The sequence below is a fragment of the Agelaius tricolor genome, unplaced genomic scaffold (genome assembly GCF_023055355.1).
Source record: "Agelaius tricolor isolate 1412-34295 unplaced genomic scaffold, bAgeTri1.0.p SCAF_16, whole genome shotgun sequence".
NCBI classification, from domain to species: domain Eukaryota; kingdom Metazoa; phylum Chordata; class Aves; order Passeriformes; family Icteridae; genus Agelaius; species Agelaius tricolor.
The window spans coordinates 21,631,907-21,655,647 of NW_027269276.1; the positions used below are offsets into that span (position 1 = coordinate 21,631,907).

The following is a 23,741-nucleotide window of genomic DNA, read 5'->3' on the forward strand; positions in this document are numbered from 1 at the left end:
TACGTACATACGTGAAAGTCCTTAGAGGAAACAAATTCTTACGTCTCCTGTTTGACTGTTTATCATGCAATATCTGCATTTTTATTTCCCAGGGGATTGGTGAATTTTAAATTTGGAGTCCTCTATGCTAAGGATGGTCAGCTTACAGATGATGAAATGTTCAGTAATGGTGAGTTTTCCACCTTCTCCTTAATTGTTTTGATCACCTGAAGAAAAAAAAAAAAAAAAGGTAAGATTAAAAAAAAAAAAAAAAGGTAGGTTTATTATTTGTTACCCTGTTATGTCTGTTTCCGCAGTATTTGCTGGAGCTCTGCTTACCCAAGCTTTGGGTAAAACAAGCTTTGGGTTCCTTCTGTCCCACTGGGTGTTGCCCAGTTTGGTTGCATCTGGTGAAATTCACCCTGAGACCTTACAGAACCAGCTCAAACCACGTGAGAGCCATTCGCAGCTCTCTCAAGACACCCGGAGGGTGGGTGACGTTTCTGAGCGTCTGGCAAGTGTACTTCTATCAAAACTCAGCCTGTGCAATTTCTGGGGAAAACCCTTCTGTATCCTGAAGGGTTCCTCAAACTCTGTTGAGGATCCAGTTAGCAGTTGCTCACCTGGATGGTTCCAGTTCCTCAAGTTAACACTTGTACTCTTGCCCTGTAGTTTATATCTATTGTAGTTTGGTTATTTTGCAAGATTTTACATCTTTGGAAAATAAGGTGCATTTCACTCTTTGGAACCTCTCGGATCATTCTTTGGTGCAGCACCACCTAATGGGACACTTGGCTGCTGTGCTGAAGGGCTTGGTTACTAGAATTGTAAATCCCGGAGAGTTTGTAAGTCTTCTGTCCCCAGGGAGGTATCACGCTTTGTTCACTGTTGCTCTGTTTGTTAGGTGCTGCTTCTCATTATTAACTTCAAACTGCCCTGTTCTTTTTTTAACTTTTTTTCTTGGTTCTCTCCATAGGGCAGGGAAAGACTCTCGTATCCCGGTCGTCAGACTCAGCGCTGTCCGAGAAGATACAGAGACTGTAAAAATCATAAGAAGCAAATATGACTGCAGAGGAAACAAACTGGAGAGAACAAAAGGTGATATTGTTATCCTTACCCTGTATTAGAAACATCCACTGTGCCTTGATGCCGGTGGCTGCCAGGGGCTCGTTAGGTCTTTTTAGGCAGGTGTAGGTGTTCACTTGTAGGTTTTCTGTCTGGACAAGTCAATTCAGACTTTGCTAAGCTTATATTGGAAAATTACTCTCTAGTTCAGTCCAGCATGACATTTTTGAATGTTGTAAAAAAACCATGTTACTTGGAAATTGCCAATGATGAGAAGCTTTAGGGAAAAATAAGATTTTGGGGTCGGGAGATACGGGAAGAATTTAGTGGGGACGTTAGACTGGCATAAAGCCCGCTTTAAGCTGGACTGGCACACTTGCAGATCCCCTATCAAACAGTAGTGCTTAGATTAGCCTGGGTGCTGCCCATTGTTTCTGTAGAAATAAATGTTTCCTGGTCTTCAGAAGTAAGCTGCTTTGAAAACCTGGAAGTTGCAGTACAGTGACAATCCACGTGCTTTGGATTAAAAGGAGATTTCAGAAGGGTGATAGGCTTTTGTCTTTTCCTACAAGTCCATGTAATGCTATGGAGGAGTTTTTAATTGCGTGTTGCCGAGTTCATCCATCAAAGCCCTGTTGTACCGATCATCATGCAAATACAAAAGAAAAAAATCAGAGCCTGTCCCACCACTTAGAGCCCAGACCATTATTTCCTCAGGCTGCCCTCTGTGTGCCATTAATACTCACCACGGGAGCGAGCTGAGGATTGTTGCAGCTGTTGGGAACAAACTACTTCTCGTCACACATAAATAGAATTGGGATGACGCCTCGGCCAGCGCCTCTCTGCTCTGGTCTCCTGAATCTGCAGCAGAGGAGTTCCGGTCCATCCGGGTGTGCATAACCCAGTTCCCGATGGTCTGAACACGCTGAGCAGCGCTCAGCTGGTGTGGGGGGTTCAGGGAAGGCAGAGTGTGCATTATCATCTTCCTGAACCTACAGACAAATCCAAGTGAGAAGCCATAGGGTGGAAATCCGTCGCATACGTGCTAAATAAAACTTGCAGATTTTTTTAAGGATTGTTTCTGCTTGTTCTTTGTTGTGCTTCTGTGCTTAGAAAGCGTCCCTTGAAAATGAGTTCAATTCATCACTTGAAACTTTGTTTGCAGACCCTCACTGAGCAGAATTTGTTGCAGACTCGGTGCACGCTGTGCTGACCTCCTGGGAGTGTGAGGAGCTGGTGCATGCTACTTTGTGCTTTAGGACACTCTGAGGGATTTATTCATTTTGGGATCCACGATGAGAATTCCCAAGAGAGGTAGTAATAAGGTATGACATTGGAAAAAAGCCTGTGTCCTTGGAATGTTGTTGTTGTCATCAAAAGTTAATTTTTCCTTCTTTCTTAGCCAGTAGTCAGCTTTTTGCTTTATTTTTTGTGGTATCAGTATTTGATTGTTTAAAAAATTGCTTCAAAAGAACTGCAGTGGCTGGCCACCAGGACCTTGTTCAGATTTGCCTATTTGCTTGTAGCTAAAACGTTTCCATATTGTTTATCATTCTATTTAAGAAACTGCTGCCCAGTCAATTAAGAACTGAACATCTATCTGTCTAGGACATGGGGAGAGCATTTAGGTCATGTCTTTGTTTCCAGAAAAAAGTTCCAGTGTAGTTTCTAACTAGAGGAAAAGGGGGGGGTGAAGACTCGGGGCTCTGATGCCGTTGGGGGCACCCCGAGGTGCCCAGGAGAGGGAGCCCCACTGCGGTACAGGAGCAGGTATGTTATCACGTACTAGAGAACAGATTATAAATAGAAATATGAAAATTACAAATATAAAAATATTTTTTTAATCGTTAAAGAAAGCGGGTTTTTTTACTTGTCAATAGGCAGGGTTTTGATTATAAAAACTATAAATACAAAGTATATGAAGGTAGAAATCTAAGTCTAGAAATATATCATAAATACATACAGATAAAGTTTACAAATATGAGAAAAATTTAGTTGCAGCAGTAGATATGATACATATATAAATAATAATTTAAATACATGTCAAGAATTTTATAGATATTATATATAATTATTAATAGATTGCATCAAAAGAAACTATAAATATAAATGTGAATATAACTATACAAAGTATAAAAATATTTCGATATCGTTTAAAAGAAGGTGTTTTCTTGTATTTATTTGGTTAGAGATGGGGTTTTTATTTGGATTAATAGAAGTATTCTAGAAATATAAATCTAACTATAGAAATATACAATCAATACACAACCGAACGACGCCGCCTTCGGGGGAATCGCACGAGCTCGGCCGAAGCAAGGCGAGAGCGGCCGAACCTGACGGCCTCCAGCGAACCGAGGCGAGGCTTCCGAGGCTGCCTGAAGCGAAGCGAGCCGAGCTCAGGCGAAGCGAGCCTGCTGCTCTCGTGCGCGCTAATTAGCGCGAGTGCGGTCACAGCCTAATGAGCTCCTGCCCGAGCCCGCGCTCCCGGTCGTGTCCGCGCGATGGCCGGGCCGCCCGCGGGACGCGGCAGCGGGAGAGCCCCGAGCCGGGCGAGCTGAACGCGAGGCAGCGGCGCTTGCCCGCCGTCAGGGAGCCGAGCCGAGGCGAGCGGAGCCGAGGCGCGCCGAAGGCACAGTGCGGCTGGGAGTTGGGCCGAAGCGAGCCGAGGCGCGCCGAAGAGGCGAATGCAGGCGACAAGAGCCGAGTTTAGGCGACAATAGGCGACAGTAGCCGAAGAGCCGACTCGAGCCGAGTGTCTCCGGAGCGAGCCGAGCTCAGCCGAGCGCAGCATCCCGGGCAGGGCGAGGCGCCGGGCCGGGCTCGGGGTGCAGCCGGGGCTCTGGGAGGCTTCCCCGCCTGTCCCTCTCTCTAGCCCTCCTTCCTTCTCCCCGTATTCGCCTTCTCTCGCTCCCTTTCCCCCATTCCCTCTCCCCCCACAGACCCGGCTCCTTCCTGTCCTGTCCCTAGCCCGCTACTGCCTTCTGTTCCCCCTCTCTCCTTCCTCTGCCCAGCCTCCGTGTACCCTCGTCCCGGGCTTTCCCTTCCCGTCCCGCTTTCCTCCACAGCCCGAGCTCCCTCCCCGCCCTTTCTCATGCCCTGCTCTCGCTCATCTCTTCCCGTGCCCCCTTTCCTTCTTTGCCCCGCAGCCGCGGGGCTCGGGCTGCCGGAGAATAAAAGCCCGAGGGCCGGAGCCCGGCGCCCCTCGGCCCTTGCAGGAGTCCCCGCGCGGGGCCGGAGGCTCTCGGCGGATCCCCCCGTGCCGGTCAAGCACCCCGGCCGACAGCGCCGGAGCTGCGGCTTTGCCGGCATCGCGCTGAGAGCGGCCCCCGCTCCGTGCCGGGCCGTCCCCGCCGTCTGTGCCGCTCCCTCTCTCGCTGCCCCTGGCCCGTGACAGCGAGGCTGGGCAGGAACCTCAAGCCTTCTGGGGGCTGCCCCCCCTTTCTTGTTGCAGCAGAATCCCTTGCTGGGGCCATGCACGTGTGGGAAGGGCTTGGGGGAAGCGCTGCGCTGCTGTCCAGGGCAGTCGGACTCCTCCTGTGTCTTCTTTGGGGGTCAGGAAAAGGGGGGGGTGAAGACTCGGGGCTTTGATGCCGTTGGGGGCACCCCAAGGTGCCCAGGAGAGGGAGCCCCACGGCGGTGCAGGAGCAGGTGGGTGGCGGGCGAGGGGGGGGGGGGCCACGCTGGGTGCCGTCCCCCAGAGGGACCCAAAGCTGCCACCAAATGCACAGGGAGGGGTGAGTGGGTGTAGGATGCTAAAACCTGGCAAGGTATTCGGTTTTCTAGGTATTGCTAAAGAATAGAAATTGGTCTCTAAACTCAGCTGGGGAGAAACCCTCTCTATGCACTCATTTGTTTACAGGAATGTAGGAGGATCCGACTGGAGATGGGTAGTACTTCTGAAGATATTGCCGTGAGGTTTTGATCTAGGAACGGACCGAGCTGTGCCCTGGAACCCTCAGAACAGCTGCAGGGGCTGAAGGCAATAGAAAGGGCTCTCTGGCACCTTTTGCCTCCGTTCTCTGCCAGTGCCCAAATCATGTCGCAGTCCCGGAAGAGGCGCTTGTCATCCAGAGAGCCAAAAGGAAGACGTGTAAAATCCCAGCTCTGCCTTGTGTTTCATGTGGGTTTTTTACTTCGTATTTATGTCATTCCAGAGAGCAAGGAAAGAAGAAATGTGACCGGTTCCCACTATTGCTGTGTGAAGGCTTTTTTGAACGGCTGCTGTATTTATATTGTCTTTTTCCACTCCAAGCTTGACTTTTGCCCTCGGTTTTCGAGCTCTGCTGCATTGGGTGTCCCAAGGAGGGCGGGGTTCCTCAGCAGGGCTCTTAGGAGGTGGCTCTGATTCTGCTTTTTCTGAAGGCGTCTCAAAGCGTGCTACCAGAATGACAGTTTTGTGCACTGGAAAGCTTTCCCTCAGTGCCATCAGCACAGGTACGTGTCTGAATTGTGGAAGCAGATGGACTAAGAAAAGCCAGCACCCGGAGCAGATTTCTGTTGGCTCTGTGTCTGTGAGAAGCGGGCTGTGTGCTGGATGGGGAAAGGCGCCGTTGGAGAGTGGCATCAGCCCCAGGTGTGAGCTGTGAGGATGATGGGGGGCTCGGAGCAGCCCCAAGTGTGAGCTGTGAGGATGATGAGGGGCAGGCTCCTGCTGGGGGGGAGGCTGTTTTAGGGGAAGGCTTTGCCTCAGCTCCCTTTTGCATGGAGCTGCTGAGTAGAGGGGTTCATGGGGGGGCTCCTGGGGCTGTCTCATGGAAGGACTGCAAGAGCTTCTCGCAGCGTCTGGGCGAACACCTGGATACGTGCTTGGATACGCGGAGCATCGCTTCAAGGAGGTGCCGAGGGACGAATCTTTGTGCTGGGAAGCAGCAGCCGAACGGGTGAGCGCGTGTGGATTTGGAGCGGGGACTTTTGTCCTTTCCCTTTTCAATCTCATCTTGCTAGTCCCTCCCTGGTTCTCCAGGAACAAAAATGCAGCTTTTGAGGACAAAAGAAATTAAGGAGAGAGAAGCAGCTACTCTCCTAATATTGTCTGAGTTTGAACTGGGGGGGATCCGCCTTCACTTGCCGTTTTACGGGTGTTGATTGAAAGAAAACCTGTCTTTTCCAGGTTGTTAGGGGTATCCCAGGGGTGACAGGGAATCCCTGTGTTCCATTTGAATGGGAATGGGCACAGTATTGTTGTCATATTATGGGTTTTGCTGGAATCCATAAAGTTAAAGGGTTTTGAGAAAATGGTAAAAAAGCAGGCCCCAAAAAGCTAGCAAAGACAGAGAACTGCCAAGATAGCAGAATGAGTTTTAGGCTGCAGCTTAGACATGAGAAATAGAACAATAAGCCTATGTGGTTTGTCCTTTTTGGTTGCAACAAATTTACTTAATGTATATTTTAGAAGGCTTACGTGAATATGTTAGTTAGTTAGCCACTGTGTTAGAAAATATGCCGCTATTGTTTTAACCAAAGCTATGTATTCTCCATGTAATTGGGTAGAAGTAATGTGAATATGCTTTTGCTCTATGTGTGATTGGCTGAAACTTGGGAAGATTTTGCTTTATGCTGTGTTGTAACATTATGTTTCTTTGGCATTCTGTTTAAATCAGTGAGCTGTTCACATCGAGTGTCTCCATTGTTAAGTGTTGAGACTGATGTTGAAATAAACCAGCTCAAGACACTGATTTTTGAGTGGCCCGTCCTGTTCGAGTCTGTAAATAGTTGCCAGTGGCAGGTTTGATTTGAAGGCAGCCAGCCCATTTTCATCATCCTAAGGTTTAAATGGAGGGGACAGCGCTGGTGTCCCTCCTTTTCAAGGGTTTGAATTGAGGTCAAAATCCCCCTTTCCACATGGCTTGAAGGATTTCATTGGAGGAAAGCCCCTTCTTTTTTGCTCTCCTAGGGGATGAACTTGAAGGGGAGAACACATTTCTTTGCCCTTGTTGAAGCAAGGTGAGCCCCGCCCGCGGCGTCAGTTTCGGGGTTCAGTTGCGGGAAGCTGCAGCTCTGGCAGTGTTTGCAGGGCTGCAATCGGGCTGTGCTGCTGCATTTGAGGGCGCTTCTTGTGCCCGTGGCCTGGCCTGGAACGTTCCCGCTCAGGAGCCCTCCTGGCACGGCCCGGGCAGTTGCCGAGGCACATGGGGAATTTGGCGCCTGGCTCTAGTGAATTTGTGATCAGTGGTGTGCGTGTGTCTGTGTGTGTGAGCATATCAGAGTTTTTGCTGTAACAAGCACAGCCTTTTGCAAGGCAGTAAAGTGAGTGTCAGTAGAAGCAATGCTTTAATTAGATTGTGCAAGAAGAGAACTAAAATAGACTGAGATTTTGTAAAATAGAGTTTAGATAGAAGAGATGAATGAATTTATGGGACTTCAGTGGTACAGTAAGTTTAGACTGAGAACAACCCACCATAGAGGTTAAGTAATAAACGCCAAAGTGATAAACAGAATAGACAGCAGGCAATTCCCGGGAGTTTTTGGTGCATTGAGAGGCTGGGACCTTATGTGCAAGAGTTTGTGAGAGGCACTAGTATTGCTGTACTGTGTCTTAAGCGTACATTAAAGGTTCCTGATGAAGCCAATTCAGAACCTGAGATCTTAAAGCTTATGTGTGAACAATCACATCTGATACCTGCCACCTGGAGATCTGTGTGTGAGGAAAAACTGAGAAAAGACACTGTGAGGCTTGGGGGGAAACAAGATAGCATAAGGAGAAGGAGATAATGAGAACTAACCAGAGCAAAGAGGTTCCTGAACCAGCCCCTTTTGGGAGGGGCTGACTGGGACAAGGCTGTCAGTAGGGGCAGCTCAGAAAATAAAAATATTTATAATACCTCATTGCAGTTAAAGCTGTTTTAAAATGGAAAGGTAAACGGGATAAGGTCCCGTATGCTGATGTGGTTTTTTTGCTTTAAGAAATCACCCAGAATGGTGGACTAACTGTGGGGTCAGAGCTCCCTCTGACCTACTGGTGTAGCTCTTGAACAAAAAAAAAAAAAAGAAAAAAACAAAGGAAAGAGAAGGCAAATCAAACATGTTGTTCAGTATGCAGCATAAGATAGCAATGTATGAAGTCAGACAAAGATTATCATGCTGAAATGCAAAGCGATTACAGTTCGCAAAATGAGTACATATGATTTGTTGAAGGCTCCTCCTGAGGTAAGGGAGGAAGGATAAGAATGACCTTCCCAAAAGGGAAGAGGACTCAGGCTCCAAAGGTATACCCATTCGCACCCATCCCCCTCCTGGCAGTCCGATTTCATCCAGAACTAGGAGGTAACAGACCCCTCTGCAAGAGGCAGTGAGATCAGAAGAAAGAAAAGGGTGGAATTTTAGTTGATACAGGGGCCATATATTCAGCTTTAACTAAAGCTTTAGTACCTGTGGAGAATGTTTATGTTGTAGCGTGGGGAACAACTGTCCAGTCTGAGAAGGCATACTTTTGCAAACCTTTAAAGCAACATGTGTACTTAGAAGCTTTTGTATATGTATATGCTCAATTCGCTAAACAATCTCAAATGAGTAGGTTACTCTGGAGGCAAATGATATAAAGATGTTAGGCTTAACATTAACAGCCATTGAAATTAAGAAAGGCATTAGGAAAGAGATATTAGAATAAGTAAATAACTATTTTTGGGGGTATGGTCCTCTGCTGTACCAGGGAGAGTGAAAAATGCCCCCCCATGGTAATCAGGCTTAAGGAAGGAACACAACCAGTAAGAATTAAGCAGTACCCCCTCAAAAGAAAATAGGAAAGAAATCAGCCCAATAATTGATAGTACTGGATTGAGGGCTGTCAATAAGATAACAAAGAATTTATACCCTGTGGTAGCAAATCCATATACTTTACTAACTTGTTTAACACCTGAGTTAACCTGGTTTACTGTTTTAGACCTGAGAGATGCCTTCTTTTGCCTCCCCATCCACGAAGCCAGCCAGAAAATTTTTGCGTTCGAGTGAGAAAGCCCTAGAAGCAGTGCAAAACACAGCTCACATGATCCATGGGCCTGAAGGCTTCAAAAATTCCCCCACTCTGACTGGAGAACAACTCGCAAAGATCCAGAGTCCTGGTAAGCTCCAAAAGAAGAAGGGAGGCTGTTGCAGTACACGGATTATCTTATAGTAGCCACTCGGAGGAAGGAAGCACGTGTGGCCTAGATGGTAAGCCTTTCAAATTTCCTAGGACTCCAAGGATACAGAGTATCAAAGAAAAAGGCACAGGTAGCGAAACAGACAGTAATCTACCTGGGGTACGGAGCGAGTGCCGAGCAGCGGACTTTAGGGCAGGGAAGCCATAAGCCAAACCCCAAAAGCCCAGACAACGAAGGAACTCCAAACCTTCTTAGGCACGGCAAGGTAGTGCCAGCTGTGAGTTTATAATTATAGACTGCTCGTCAGACCCCTCTATGCTCTTATTGCCACTGGAAACAGAGATCTCCAGTGGACAAAAGAAGCCACACGGGCCTTTCACCAGCTAAAGAGTGCTCTCATGTCAGCTCCAGCTTTGAGACTTCCAGATGTAAGTACACCATTCTTTCTATTTTCCCATGAAAGGTAAGGAATTGCCCTGGGAATACTGGCTCAGGACTTGGGTCCATACCAGAGGGCAGTTGCTTACTTCTCTAAGCAACTAGATGCAACAGCAAAGGGATGGCCACGTTGCCTCAGGCCATAGCAGCAGTCGTGCTGAGTATTTAAGAGGCACGCAAGTTTACCCTGGGACAAAAATGACCGCGCTAGTGTCCCACACGGTGTCCGCAGTACTGGCAGTAAAGGGCAGCCACTGGTTCTCACCACAGAAGTTCCTGAAATACCAGGCCATCATGGTAGAGCAAGGTGATGTAGAGATAGTAGTGACTGATATTGTCAACCCAGCCAGCTCTCAGTGGAATCAAGGAGAAGCAGTACAGCACGATTGCCTAGAGACCACTGAAGCTACTTACTCCAGCAACTCAGGCTTGAAAGACGCTCCTCTGGATGATGCAGAGACCTAGTTCACTCACGGGAGCAGCTACGTTGCCAGTGGAAAGCTACATGCTAAGTACACGGTGACTACCTGCAGAGAGGTAATAAAGTAATAGAGTCTGGACCCTTACCGACAAGTGCCACTGCACAGAAGGGCGAGATAAATGCCCTGACCCATGCCTTAGAAATAGAAAAGGAAAAGAAAATAAACATCTATACAGACTCGAGGTATGCATTCAGAGCTGTGCATGCACATGGAGCCATCTGGAAGGAGAGGGGACTGCTAACCTCACAAGGAAAGAAGAGACAATCCGGCTGCTGGAAGCGGTTCAGCTGCCTGAAAAGGCATATTAAGGCACACCAGAGAGTGAGCTCAGAATTGGAGGAAGGAAATGAGCTGGTGGATGGAGAGGCAAAGAAAGCAAAAGGTGAGGTAATTATGGACAGATTTTCCTCGAAGGTAAGCCAGAATATAATAATACTAATCAAAAGAGACATGCAACCACAAGGGGTGGGCTACCATTGAAAGAGAGCTGGTAATCCCTTCCCGTTTTTGTGGTCACTAGCGAAGGAGGAGCACTAGAAAACACACTAGGGCCTAACTAGTTAAAAGCTTTTATAAAGTGTGGCTCCTTTCCCAGAATGACCAAGGCTGCCAGTGATACAGAGTGCATTGAAATGAAGTGTTGACTTTTAAGTAGTAGTTTCCACAAGCTTTCTAGGACACGTATCTGATTGAAAGAATTGTTGCCAGGAATTTATCTGCCACTGTTACTCAGGTAAACTGACAGCGTGATCCTCGCCTCCAGACTAACCCCAAAAATACCCCCAGGCCGAAACTCGGTCAGACCGGGAGAGACCACGGGCTGGACAGCAGCAGCAAATTGACGTTTCAGAACTCCCAAGGAAAGGGGGGGTATCAGTATTTATTGGTATTAACAGATACATTTTCAGGGTGGCCAGAGGCATTCCCCACCAGAACTGTCAAAGCTCAAGAGGTGACCAGGGTATTATTACAAGAAATAATACCACGCTTCAGAGTTCCAGCCACAATATCCTCGGATAGAGGATCACATTTCTTTTCCAAAGTAGTGCAACAGATTAGTAGCCACCTGGGCATAGATTGGGAACTTCACACTCCATACCGCCCCCGGTAAAACAGCCAGGTAGAGAAAATGAATCATTTGATTAAGCAGCAGATTGTAAGACTGGGGCAGGAAGTTAATCTACCCTGGCCCCAAGATCTTCCACCGACACTATTGCAAATTCGAACTAAACCTCGGGCTAAAGGAAAGCTGAGTCCTTTTGAAATGCTTTATGGAAGACCATATGGAATACAAAAGGGAATGTCCACCCACACTGGGGAGATAACACTGGCCACCTACACGGTGGCTTTAAGCAAACAGCTTAGAGAAATTGAGAAACACGTGGCTGGAATTCAGAGCAGAGAGCTAGATAGACCAGTACATAACACACAGTCTGGAGATTATGTATATGTTAAGCCTCTTGCAGAAAAGACTTTGGAACCACAGTGGGAGGGACCCTTCCAAGTGCTTCTCACTACCTTCACCACAATCAAGATCAAAGAGCAGAATGCCTAGATCCATCACTCTCGAGTGAAGAAGGCCCCAGGAACCCCTCAGAGAGTGACATCAGGAGACAACGAACTGAGATTAAGCTTACTCGGACAAAATGAGTATATTGCGGCCGGGGGTAGTTTGTAATTTCATTTACAGAATTGCTTTGTATATAATTATAACCGGAGTCTTAGAATTAGAGAGTACCTCTATCCAAAGTGATGCTGAATGGCCTTGGTCCCAGGCTTTTAATCAGTATACTAGATCCGTGGGAGAACTTGCTGAGATAAAAGATCTAAACCTATCCACTGTAGTAATTCATGAAGATCAGGTATATGAGGAGCAGGAGAGGCAGGAACGAGAACTGTGGACACTTCAAGAGATCAGGAGAGAAGAAATCAAAGTAGGGTGCTGGGTGGTCAATCGGATGGCTTATGAGAGACCAGATGCAATTAGTGTCTCAACGTCTCCGGTATAGAGGCACCAGGAAGTTTGCGATAGCCTAAGCGAATCAGACCGTTGGTGTAATTTCACCTTGATACAGCCTGTAGAAGTGACCTGCCTTTAGGCTCAGGATGCTATCAGGCTCTCATTTCAGTTTAAAATAGACACTGCACTTTATGCAACAGCAGGACCTTATACAACCCACACTACTAATCAAATAGTTCAGACGCAACCCAAACGTGAACCTGAAGCATATGAAATAGGCCCTTACGTAGTGAGGAATGAGGGCGAAGAACAACCATTCTTCAATCCAGAATGGCCTCTCAAACGTGTTGAGTTGCTAATGCAAATTAACATCTCAAAAATCCAACCAGCCTGCTGCTCTTTCCTAAGAACATCCTTTAAGAGCTAGACAACATGGTTACAAAGATAAGTCTACCCCAAGAGCAGAATAAGAAAGGATCTAACTGAGATATTAAGGACAGGATTGAGATTTTTAAATGGAATTGATTCAGAAATACTGATGAATAAGCTGGCCACTGCAGCAGGTAGCCTAGCAAAATTGAAGCAGCCTTTACAGTCATCTCTATTGGCATTAGGAACTAGCCAGTGGCAGATTTCAAAAGTCCTACCCAAGTGAGAAAAGGCCAGGTACCAAGACCACAAGTTAATAGAAGAAGCGCTTAGTACAGTTCAGGATAATGTGTCTTTAGCTTTCAGTTGTATACAAGCACTGTTATAGATGCAAGCAACAGCAGCTCTGATCATATGGGAAAGGGGTGAAGGTAATTTTCCAGCTGAAATTTGGAAAGTTGTCTGAGATAATGCAATTGATTTTGAAAAGAAGTTTCAATCCCCGTGGACTACGGTAAATTTCACCTATTATCCTGCTTCTAATGTGGCCACTGCCTTTGTGATTACCATATGTAATGCCATTGTTTACGTTATCCATCCCGTCATTGCACTAAGATTAAATCACGAAATAAACAGCGCTCTACCCTTTAGAACAAGTAAACTTAAAATCCTGCATTACTAGAGAACAGCTGGGATTCATTTGTTAAAGCAATACTATGAATGCCCAAGATGTGTGTCTAGACACTGAACAGAGTATTTGCCACTTTGAAATTCATCCAGTCACTGACCAGAAAACTGTGCTCGTATATACCGATAAAGGTTGCACGTGCCCGAGAACTGCTTGTGCCGCTGTAAAAATTGATAACAACGATGTTATTTTGTCTAGCAGAAATCATTTTAATTTTTGTCTTTGTAATGCATTAAGATTACCGAGTGTGGTTTTCGTACTTGGCCCAAGTGACATCCCACCAGTTGATTAAAACCAATTACACAGTGTATCACAGACTATCACTTACTCCTATTGGAATGGACCTTACATTGGTAAAACAATTAATTAAGCACCAAGACCTACCGGGGATCTTGAAGAAAAACCCAAGAAAGCAGAGAGAACTGTCCAACACGATACAAAAGGAAATAACCGGAATTCTGCAAAGAATAAAACAAAATGCAGATCATCACCGGTGGCATGTGATCTTTGGGTGGTCACCAACTGCAAATGCAATCTTTAATAAGTTGTGTCATCCCATTGTAGTTTTGTTAATATTAGTTAGAAGAAGTATAAGATTATCCATTATATAGCTAATTTGGAATTAGAGAATGCTACAGCAAGTAGCTGCGTTAACCCCCCTATCAAACATACACGGTAAAGCACTAAAGTACACTTATTGTCATAGGAATTTGCATGAAGTAAAAGAATTTACTTCTTCCTGTTAGGAAAGGGGGGAATGAGGCAGAGTGGAAATTTTCCAGGGTAGAAATCCATTTTGATTTAGGTCAAATGTACATTTTTGAGTTGAGTCTGTGGTTAGAAAACATAGCCATTTAGCCTGACTGCAAAGCTGAGGCTCAGAGAAACTACTTCAGAGAAGGACAGAGATAAGGGGTGGGGGAGACAGAAGGTGATAGAGAGAGACAGAGAGACTGCTGTGAGAGCAGGTCAACCTGACCTAGGAATTCTTTCTGATAAAGAAAAACTAGCAGAAAATATCACGCAAAATTCGTAAAAATTAATACGTACGAACCTATTGTGAAATTGCATGCATATGTATTTGAGAGGGGGATAAAAAGAGACCTGAAGTTCCCCGAGGTACGCATGCCATTTTAGGGGAACGATACTCATATGCGTCCAGGGCTGTAATAAACATACAGGCTTTACAACTTTCACCAAAGTTGTGGAGTTTTGATTATCTCCGCAAAACACCGGCGTTCAGCAGCCTGTGCCCCCGAGCGGCCAGCAGGCTCCTGAAATTTCATATTGCGCAGGATGCCTCCGAGACCCAAGCTGCCACCTGTGCCAAGTCGAGCTGGTTTGAGAGTCCCAAGTGCCTCCTGCAATCTGCCATCAGGAACCTGGCCTGGTGAGTTTCGTTTACCTGGGAAAGGGGCAGCGTTGGTGTTCAGGGGGGCGGCCCTGAGCAGCCGGCTGGGTCCTGAAATTCCACATTGCGCAGGATGCCTCCCAGACCCAAGCTGGTCCCAGTGCCCACTCGAGCTGCATTTAGAGGGCCAAGTGCCTCCTGCCATCTGCCATCATGAACCTGGCCTGGTGAGTTATGCTTACCTGTGTAAAGGGCTGACATTGGTGTTCATGGCCCAGGGGCCCTTAGTGGCCAGCAGACTCCTGAAATTGTGCATTGCGCAGGATGCCTCCCAGACCTGAGCTGGAATCTGTGCCAACTCAAGCTGGTTTTAGAGTCCCAAGTGCCTCCTGCAATCTGTCACCAGGAACCTGGCCTGGTGAGTTTTCTTCATCTGAGAAAGGGCCAGCCTTGTTGTTCAGGGGCCGTGGTCCGGTGCGGCCGGCCGGCTCCGTAAATTCCGCATCGCGCAGGATGCCTCCTAGACCCAAGCCGCCACCACCGCAAAGTCAGGCCAGTTTGACAGTGCCAAGCGTCTCTGCAATCTGCCACCAGGAACCTGGGATGGTGAGTTTTCCTATTCTAGGAAAAGGCTGGTATTTTTTTTGGAAGGCCTGTGGCTGGAAGTGGCCTGCTGCCTGCTTAAATTCCGCACTGTGAAATATGCCTCCCAGACCCAAGCTGCCACCTGTGCCGATTCAGGCTACTTTTAGAGGGCCAAGTACCTCCTGCAATCTGATATCAGGAACCTGGACTGCTGAGTTTTGTTTGCCAGGGAAAAGGGCCAGTGGGTTTTTTTGGGGCCTAAGGCCTCGAGTGGCCTTCTAGCTGCTGAAATTCCACATTGCGCAGGATGCCTCCGAGACTCAAGCTGCCACAACCACTAAGTCAGGCTGCGTAGAGTGCCAAGCGCCTCCTGCAATCTGCCATCAGGAACCTGGCCCGGTGAGTTTCTTCTCTGAGAATATGCCGGCGTTGTTGTTTGGGGGCCTGCGGCCCGGAGCAGCCGGCTGCCTGCTGAAATTCAGCATTGCACAGAATGCCTCCCAGACCCAAGCTGCCACCACTGCAAAGTCAGGCTGCGTAGGCAGTGCCATGTGCCTCCTGCAAACTGACTTCAGGAACCTGGACTGGTAAGTTTTGTTTTCCAGGGAAAAGGGATGGAGTTATTGTTCGGGGGCCTGTGGCCCGGAGTGCCAGGCTGCCTGCTGAAAGTCTGCATTGCCAAATATGCCTCCCAGACCCAAGCTGGCACCAGTGCCAACTCCTGCTGCTTTGACAATGGCACGTGTCTCCTGAAATCTCCCATCAGGAACCTGGGCTGGTGAGTTACGCTTACCTGTGTAAAGGGCCGGCATTGGCATTCAGGGCCAGGGCCCCTTAGTGGCCGGCTGGCTCCTGAAATTCCGCATTTTGCAGGATGCCTCCCAGACCCAAGGTACCACCTGTGCCCAGTGAAGCTGGTTTGAGAGTCCCAAGCACCTCCTGCAATCTGCCATCAGGAGCCTGGGCAGCCGTGTTTTGCTTACTTGGGAAAAGCGTCAGCGCTAGCATTCAGAGGCCCATTCAGTGGCCTGGAGCGGCTGGCCGGCTCCTGAAATTCCAGCATTGCGCAGGATGCCTCCCAGACCCAAGCTGCCACCACCCCAAAGTCAGGCTGGTTTGAGGGTTCCAAGTGGCTCCAGCAATCTTCCATCAGGAACCTTGACTGCTGAGTTATGCTTACCTGTGTAAAGGGCTGGCATTTGCGTTCAGGGCTCACGGGCCGGCCGGCTATTGACATTCTGCATTGCGCAGGTGCTTCCTAGACCTGAGCTGGAACCAGTGCCCACTCGAGCTGGTTTGACAGCGCCAAGTGGCTTCTGCAATCTGCCATCTGAAACCTGGGACGGTGAGTCTTAATTCCCAGGGAAAAGGGCCAGCGCGGGTGTTCACGGGCCAGCGGTCCGGAGAGGCGGGCTCTCTGCTGAAATTCCGCATTGTGCAGGATGCCTCCCAGACCCAAGCTGGTCCCAGTGCCCACTCGAGCTGCATTTAGAGAGCCAAGTGTCTCCTGCAATCTGCCATCAGGAACCTGGGCCGGTCAGTTTTGTTTGCCAGGGAAAAGGGTCAGCATTGGTTTCAGGGACCTAAGGCCCGGAGCGGCCGGCCGCCCGCTGAAGTTCCACATTGCGCAGGATGCCTCCCAGACCCAAGCTGCCACCACCACAAAGTCAGGCTGCTTTGACAGTGCCAAGTCCCTCCTTCAAACTGACATCGCTAACCTGGGCCGGTGAATTTTGCGTACCTGGGAAAATGGACGGCGTCGTCGTTCGGGGGCCTCTGGCCCGGAGCGACAGTCTGCCCGCTGAAGTTCCACATTGCGCAGGATGCCTCCCAGACCCAAGCTGCCACCACCACAAAGTCAGGCTGGTTTAACAGTTCTAACTGCCTCCTGCAAGCTGACCTAACAAATCTGGTCCGGTGAGTTTTGTTTCTCAGGGAAAAGGGCCGGCGTTTTTGTTCTGGGGCTCTGTGGGCCCGAGCGGCCGTCTGGCCGCTGAAATTGCGCATTGCACAGGATGCCTCCTCGATCTCAGCTGGAATCTCTGCCAACTCGAGCCGATTTGAGAGTCCCAAGCGTGTCCTGCAATCTGCCATCAGGAACCTGGGATGGTCAATTTTGTTTGCTGGAGAAAAGGGCCAGCGTTTTGTTTCATGGGCACTAAGGCCCGGAGTGGCCCACTGCTTGCTGCAATTCCCTGTTGCACAGGATGCCTCCAACACCTAAGCTGGCACCACTTGCAACTCGAGGTGGTTTGACAGTGCCAAGTGGCTCCCGTAATCTGCCATTAGGAACATGGGCCAATGAGTTTTGTTTTCCAGGGAAAAGGCCTGGCTTTGATGTTTGGGGGCCTATGGCCGGAGCGGCCGTCTGGCTCCCGAAATTCCGCATTGCGCAAGACGCCTCACAGACCTAAGCTGCCACCAGCACAAAGTCAGGCTGCTTTGACAGTGCTAAGTGCCTGCTTCAAACTGCCACCAGGAACCTGGGCTGGGGAGTTTTCTTCTTCTGGGAAAGGGCCGGCATTGTTTTTTGGGGGCCCGTGGCCTGGAGCGGCCGGCTGGCTCCTGAAATTCTGCATTGTGCAGGATGCCTCCCAGACCCAAGCTGCCACCACCGCAAAGTCAGGCTGCTTTGACGGTACGAAGGGCCTCCTTCAAGTGGACCTTAGGACCCCAGGCTCGTGAGTGTTGTTTGCCAGGGAATTGGGCCAGCGTTTTTTTTCAGGTGCCTCAGGCCCAGAGCGTCCGGCCGCTTGCTGAAATTCCATGTTGTGCAGGATGCCTCCAGGACCTAAGCTGGCACCACTCGCAGCTCCGGCTGGTTTGAGTGTCTTAAGGCATTCCTGCAATTTGCCATCAGGAACCTGGTCTGGTGAGTTTTCTTTTCCAGGGAAAAGGGCTGGCTTTGGTCTATGGGGGCTTGCGGTCCGGAGTGGCCGTCTGGCTCCTTAACTTCCACATTGTGTGAGATGTCTTACAGACCCAAGCTGGCACCAGTGAAAACTTGGCCTGCATTAACAGTTCCAAGTGCCACCTGAAACCAACACCAGGAACTGGGGCTGGTTAGATTTGTTAACATAGGAAAAGGGCCGGCATTTTTGTTAAGGGCCCAGGCGCCACGAGCAGCCAGCCGGCTTCTGAAATTCTGCATTGCGCAGGATGCCTCTCAAGCCCATGCTGCCACCACTGCAAAATCAGGCTGCGTAGTCAGTGCCAAGTGCCTCCTGCAATCTGCCATCAGGAACCTGGGCCAGTGAGTTTTGTTTGCCAGGGAAAAGGGCTGGTGTTTGCGTTCACGGGCCTGTGGCCCGGAGCGGCCGGCTGCCCGGTGAAATTCTACTTTGTGAAATATGCCTCCCAGAGCCAAGCTGGCACCAGTGCCAACTCAAGGTACTTTGGTAGTGCCAAGTGCCTCCCGCAATCTGCCTTCAGGAACCTGGAATAGTTAGTTTTGTTTGCCAGGGAAAAGGGCCAGCACTGGTGTTCAGAGGCCTGTGGCCCAGAGCGGCCAGCCGCACGCTAAAGCTGTGCGTTGCGCCAAATATCTCCCAAGCACAAGCTGCCACCATCGCAAAGTCAGGCTGCCTTAAGTGCCTCCTGCAAACCTTCCCCAGCTGTCCCTCCTTGTTAAGGGTTTTGATTGAGGGAAAAATTTCTGTTTTTTTCATCGCCGGAGGGATTTAAAATGAGGGGAACCCTTCTTTTCACAATATTTTTGGAGAATAAATTAAAGGGCAGAATTGGTTTATTTGCTATTTTATCAGCTATTTTATCAGTGGACCTAACTGCCCTGCTTTCTCATTTTTACAGGTTCACCTGAAGGAAGCTCTGTCTTTTTCAGCATTTTTTAGGATTTAAATATTCATTTCTGGGCACTTCTTTCTGGGCACTTCTTTCTGGGCCTTTGGACCAGCTATCTCAGAGAAGGGTGAGCCTGGCATGTACTTAACCCATACGCTTCCAAGGAGGTTTTTTTTCTTTTTCTTATTTTTGTTTCTAATGTAGATAGGCCTAATTAGGAGTCCCAAGGAGACTTAGACTATTTATATCATTAGTATTCTTCTCCACCCTACTTAGTCACACTTGATGTTCTACTTAGTAATCACCAAGGAATAATTATATGAGCTAACAGCAAATAACCCAATTTATCTAGCTATGTAACTTTAACAGAAAGTTTTATGTCTTACCGGTTTTTTGTTCTTCTGCTCTGAGTAGTTGCTGCAAAAAGGAAAGCACTGCTATTTTTCTGAAGAGTTTTCTTCTATAACAAGCCCTTTACTCCCCTTGAATTTGAGTCAGAGGAGCCAAACAGCTGCAGCTGCTCTGAGGGCTTTTATACCCGGTGGGATTAGCCCCCTCCCTTTTCCCGGGCATCATGGGAATGAGAGGCGGGCACCATCAGGGGTATATTAACCCCAGCTTTTGCTGAGGGGCTTCAGTCCCTTTCTGGGGTGTGCTGAGATAATAGCTCTTCTCTTGTTTCAGTGAAGAGGCTCTTTCAGCTTATCTCAGCCTGTTTTCAGCAGGTGTTTCTGGGCATCTAAAGCAACAGAGGCTTTGAAGATACCGTGAAGAAAACAGTATGGAATACAGGGAGTATTAAAGTTCACGATTTTAGGTATTGCATTTAGGGGTGGTAAAATGCATTTGCAATTTCTGGTTTTGTTCTTGTTTTGGTTTTTTTATTATTTTTAGGAGGAGCACAGCTTTCAGAGATTCCAGGTTGTGCCAAGCACAGCACTTCTTTCAGCAGATTCATGATGTCACAAGAGGAATCTGCCCAGTGTCAAAAATGATGTTTGAGATTGAGGCTTCAGATGAGTTGAGGGTTGTGACTGGGAGAGGGAGGGTGAGCAGGTATCCAGTTAGGAGTTATTGGGGGGCAGGGGGGTTTGCAGGCAGCAGGGTGAGAAAGGGTGTTTATTTGAGGGCCCCCCCCACACAAGGCTTTTCAGAAGCATAGCAGAGGCATTCCCATATTTTCCTCACACAAGGTCATCCTCTGCACTCACAGGAATGCCATTTAACTTTGCTTTTCTCTAACCCAGGTGCCACTGATAATAAAGGCCACACCCTTAGAATCAGGATGAAGGTTGAGCCTGAAGGACTCAGGCACACTCAGGAGAGGGCAAGTAGCTGACTTACTGGGATTTGGCCCACATAACTCTGAACTCATACATTGGTTTTGGTTTTCTTTATTGTAGCTGACCGAGAAGCTAACAGGAGATCATGGGGCCCTCCGAGGCAGACTCATTTCAGGTGCAACGTGGATTCACATCACCGATCATCCAAAAGATAAGTCAGGGGCCACGGCCCAGAGATGGGAGAGTAGCGCGTTGGGAGTTCTTGGGATAGATTTAAAAATTAGCAGAGGGAAAAGCAATCTTCTCCAAAAGGCCTCTTAGGACAGCTGAAGGGAGAAGCTCTAATTTTGATAGCAGCTTTCAGGCAGGCAGCGCAGAACAGTTCCGGTCCATGGTGTGTTTTCCGGCGTACCGTGTTACCTAGTGTGTCTTTGGGCTCCCTTTGGTCAGATATCTCTGCCTTTTCCCCTCGAGGCCCTCACCACAAGCCTAATGTGTCATGTTTAACGTCCCCCGGTTTGTCGCGTTCTGTGTCACGGGTGTCTGCACATATTTGTGCCAGAGCTGCTCTGCCCTGCCGCATAACCTGCCGCAACAGGAGAAGTCCCGGGGACTTGGAATTTGTAATGTGGGGTGTAGTTGGACTCTAGGTGGGATTTGTAGATGGACACATGCTATCTGGAGCTCTTAAGTTATCCCGCAGCCCTTTGACTTTTGTCCTAACTCTTTTTCAGATTTAGATAGATTAAATCTATGCCAGAGGTTCCCATCCCGGGTGAGAGGTTTCTCCCGAAAACTGGTGAGGCACCATTTGTCTCTGCCGAGGAAGTGTAAATGGTGACCGTGTTACAGCACTGTTCTTTGTCTTTCTTTTTAGGAAGTCAAAGCAGAGAGCAGCAGTCAAGGCTGAGTGGGCAAGGTGAGCATTGAGTAGCGTACAGAAGCAGTGGTTATTGCTCAAGTCTCACTCTCTGGTGCAACTACAAGCATCCATTCTCATTTGTGCGATTTAGGCAATCGACTCGGCGTATGTCTGGCCCCTGTCACCAACTGGCCGATGCACCGGGTTTCCTGCAAAGATGAGCTCCGTGGAAGTATTACAGGACTCCGTGATTATGAAGCCTTCAAATTTTCTATTTCACGGTCCCATCCGAGGAGCCCTCGGGAGTGGCCGAGGAGTTGCGGTGAGCGGAGGAGGTAGGGAGGAGGGGCGAGGCTCAACTCAGGTCACAGCAATGCCAAATCACTTCGTCTCCACTTTACCCAGGCGCACCCTGCGACAACGGCGTCGGCCTCCAAGCGAGCCCGAAGCGTGCAGCCCAAGGAGCCGAGCACTCTTAGGAGAAGGGTGAGTAGCAGACTTGCCGTGTTTTGGCCGCCATGCTGCTAAGATTGTGCACTCACATTTGGTTTCCTTTCTCTTGGCAGACTAAGAGAACAATAGCCCGTGTCAGCAGGGACTTCCCAGACGGCGCATCCGCTTCCTATCGAAGCCGACACGGATCGGCACACCCACCCGTCCGAGAGATAAGTAGAGGGCTGCGACCCACATAGGGGATGAAAGTGGGGTGCTGGGTTGGGACTCCCTGGGGGGGGGTGTTGAGTCAGCTCCGGAGATGAGGGTAGCCAAGAAGTGGGCCCTTAGGCCCATAAAAGGAAAGTCTCACTTTTGATCACAATGCTGAGGTGCACAGGGCAGAGCAGTCCCGACGTGTATCGTGTCACTTGTCTATCATGCATTATGTGTAGTTTGCATATCTCGGGTCTTTTACCTTAGGCCTTTGAGGGGCCTGGCAGAAACCCTGGCATCATTCTTAGCATCCGTGATCTCAGCATTCCTTGCCCCGGCACCCAGGCCATAGATGCGATTCTGATACCTGTCTGAGCTCCGCAATCAAAAGTTCTCTCTTTGGAAGCATCCAGTCAGATGTCTTGTCAGGTCTTTTTCTGAGCTGTATGGATAGCTATGCCCTGCCAGGATCCATTATGGTGGATTAGGACTTGTAAGAATGTGAGGTTAAGGAGAGGATTCTGACCATAGGATTCCTGGGCATTCATCTTTGCAGTTCTCGAAATAAATCATTTGGTTAGCATCTTCTTCCTCCAGGGTTCTCTGAGCCTCACCATCTCACCATCGGTCTCACCTCGATCATCTCCTTTTGCATTCTCTCAGTCCTTGCAGCCATTTTCCTCACTAAGGGATTTCTTTCCGTGTCTTGTGCCCATTGTTTGTCACGTCCCGTCCGTCCCGCGTCACCGGTGTCCGCACACATTTGTGCCGGAGCTGCTCTGCCCTGCCGCATAGCCTGGTGCAGTAGGAGAAGTCCCGGGGACTCGATGTTTGTAATGTGGGGTGTAGTTGGACTCTAGGTGGGATGTGTAGATGGACACAAGATATCTGGAGCTCTTAAGTTATCCTGCAGCTCTTTGACTTTTGTCCTTTCTTTCAGGTGCAGAAGGATAAAATCCAGGGCAGAGCCCCCCATCCCGGGTGAGGGGATTCCCCCGAGCAGGTGAGGCACCATTTGTCTCTGCCAAGGAAGTGTAAATGGTGATTGTGTTACAGCACTGTTCTTTGTCTTTCTTTTTAGGAAGTAAGTCTGGACACCAGTAGTCAAGGTGAGCAGTGGAGAGAAGTAGTTGTTATTGCTCAGGTCTCAATTTCTGGTGGAGCTCTAAGTTTCCATTCTCATTTTTGTGCCTTAGGCAATCCACTCAGAGCCTGCCAAGCTCCCGTCACCAACCGGCCGATGCACCGGGTTTCCTGCAAATGTGAGCCCTGTGGCTGTATTACAGGACTCGGTGATGAAGCCCTGAACCTTTGTATTTAAAGGTGCCATCCGGGTGGCCTTCGGCAGCTGCCAAGGAGTTGCGGTGAGTCAGGGAAGTAGGGAGGAGGAGCGAGGGTCCACTCAGGTTTCAGCCATGCCAAATCACCTCATCTCCTCTTAACCCAGGCGTCCACTGTGACGACGGCCTCAGTCTCCAAGCGTGCCCGAAGCGTGCGGCCCGAGCAGCTGAGCGTTCTTTGGAGCACGGTGAGTAGCAGACTTGTGGGGTTTTGGCCAATGGGCTGCTGAGATCAGGCACTGATGTTTGGTTTTCTTTAATATAGCTGTCTAAGATACAACAGCCCGGTGCCAGGAAGACCTTCCCAGCTGATGAGGTGGCCTTTTTTTGCACCTGAGACCGGCATCCCCAGATGTCCAAGAGATAAGTAGATGGCTACGACCCACAGAGGCGATGAAAGCAGGGTGCTGGTTTGGGAATTACAGGGAGGGGTTTCTGAGTCTGCTTTGGAGGTGGGGGGTGTTCATGAACCGGCCCCTTAGGCCCCATAAAAGCAAAGTCTCACTTTGGATCACAGTGCTGAGGTGAGCAGGGCAGAGCAGTCCCGGTGTGTATTGTGTCACTTGTCTATTGTGCATTATGTGTTGTTTGGGTATGTCATGTCTCTTACCTTAGCCCTTTGATGGGCCTGTCAGAAACCCTGGTGTTGTTCTTATCATCTGTGATCTCTGCATTCCTTGCCCTGCCACCCATGCCATAGGATGTTTGTCTCAGGAGCTCAGACATGTATCAGAATCCCATCTCTCTTTGGAAGCATTCAGTCAGATGTCTTTTCAGGTCTTGTTCTGAGCTGTACGGACAGCTATGCCCTC

General features: G+C 48.9%; 1 long non-coding RNA gene across 1 annotated transcript; it reads left to right on the forward strand.

Moving 5' to 3' along the window:
• The first annotated feature begins 541 nt into the window (after window positions 1–541).
• LOC139596629 (uncharacterized) lies at window positions 542–2,116 on the forward strand. The gene is made up of 2 exons (XR_011681379.1): window positions 542–1,077; window positions 1,762–2,116. It is a non-coding gene; the product is annotated as an uncharacterized lncRNA (long non-coding RNA).
• The last annotated feature ends 21,625 nt before the right edge of the window (window positions 2,117–23,741 follow it).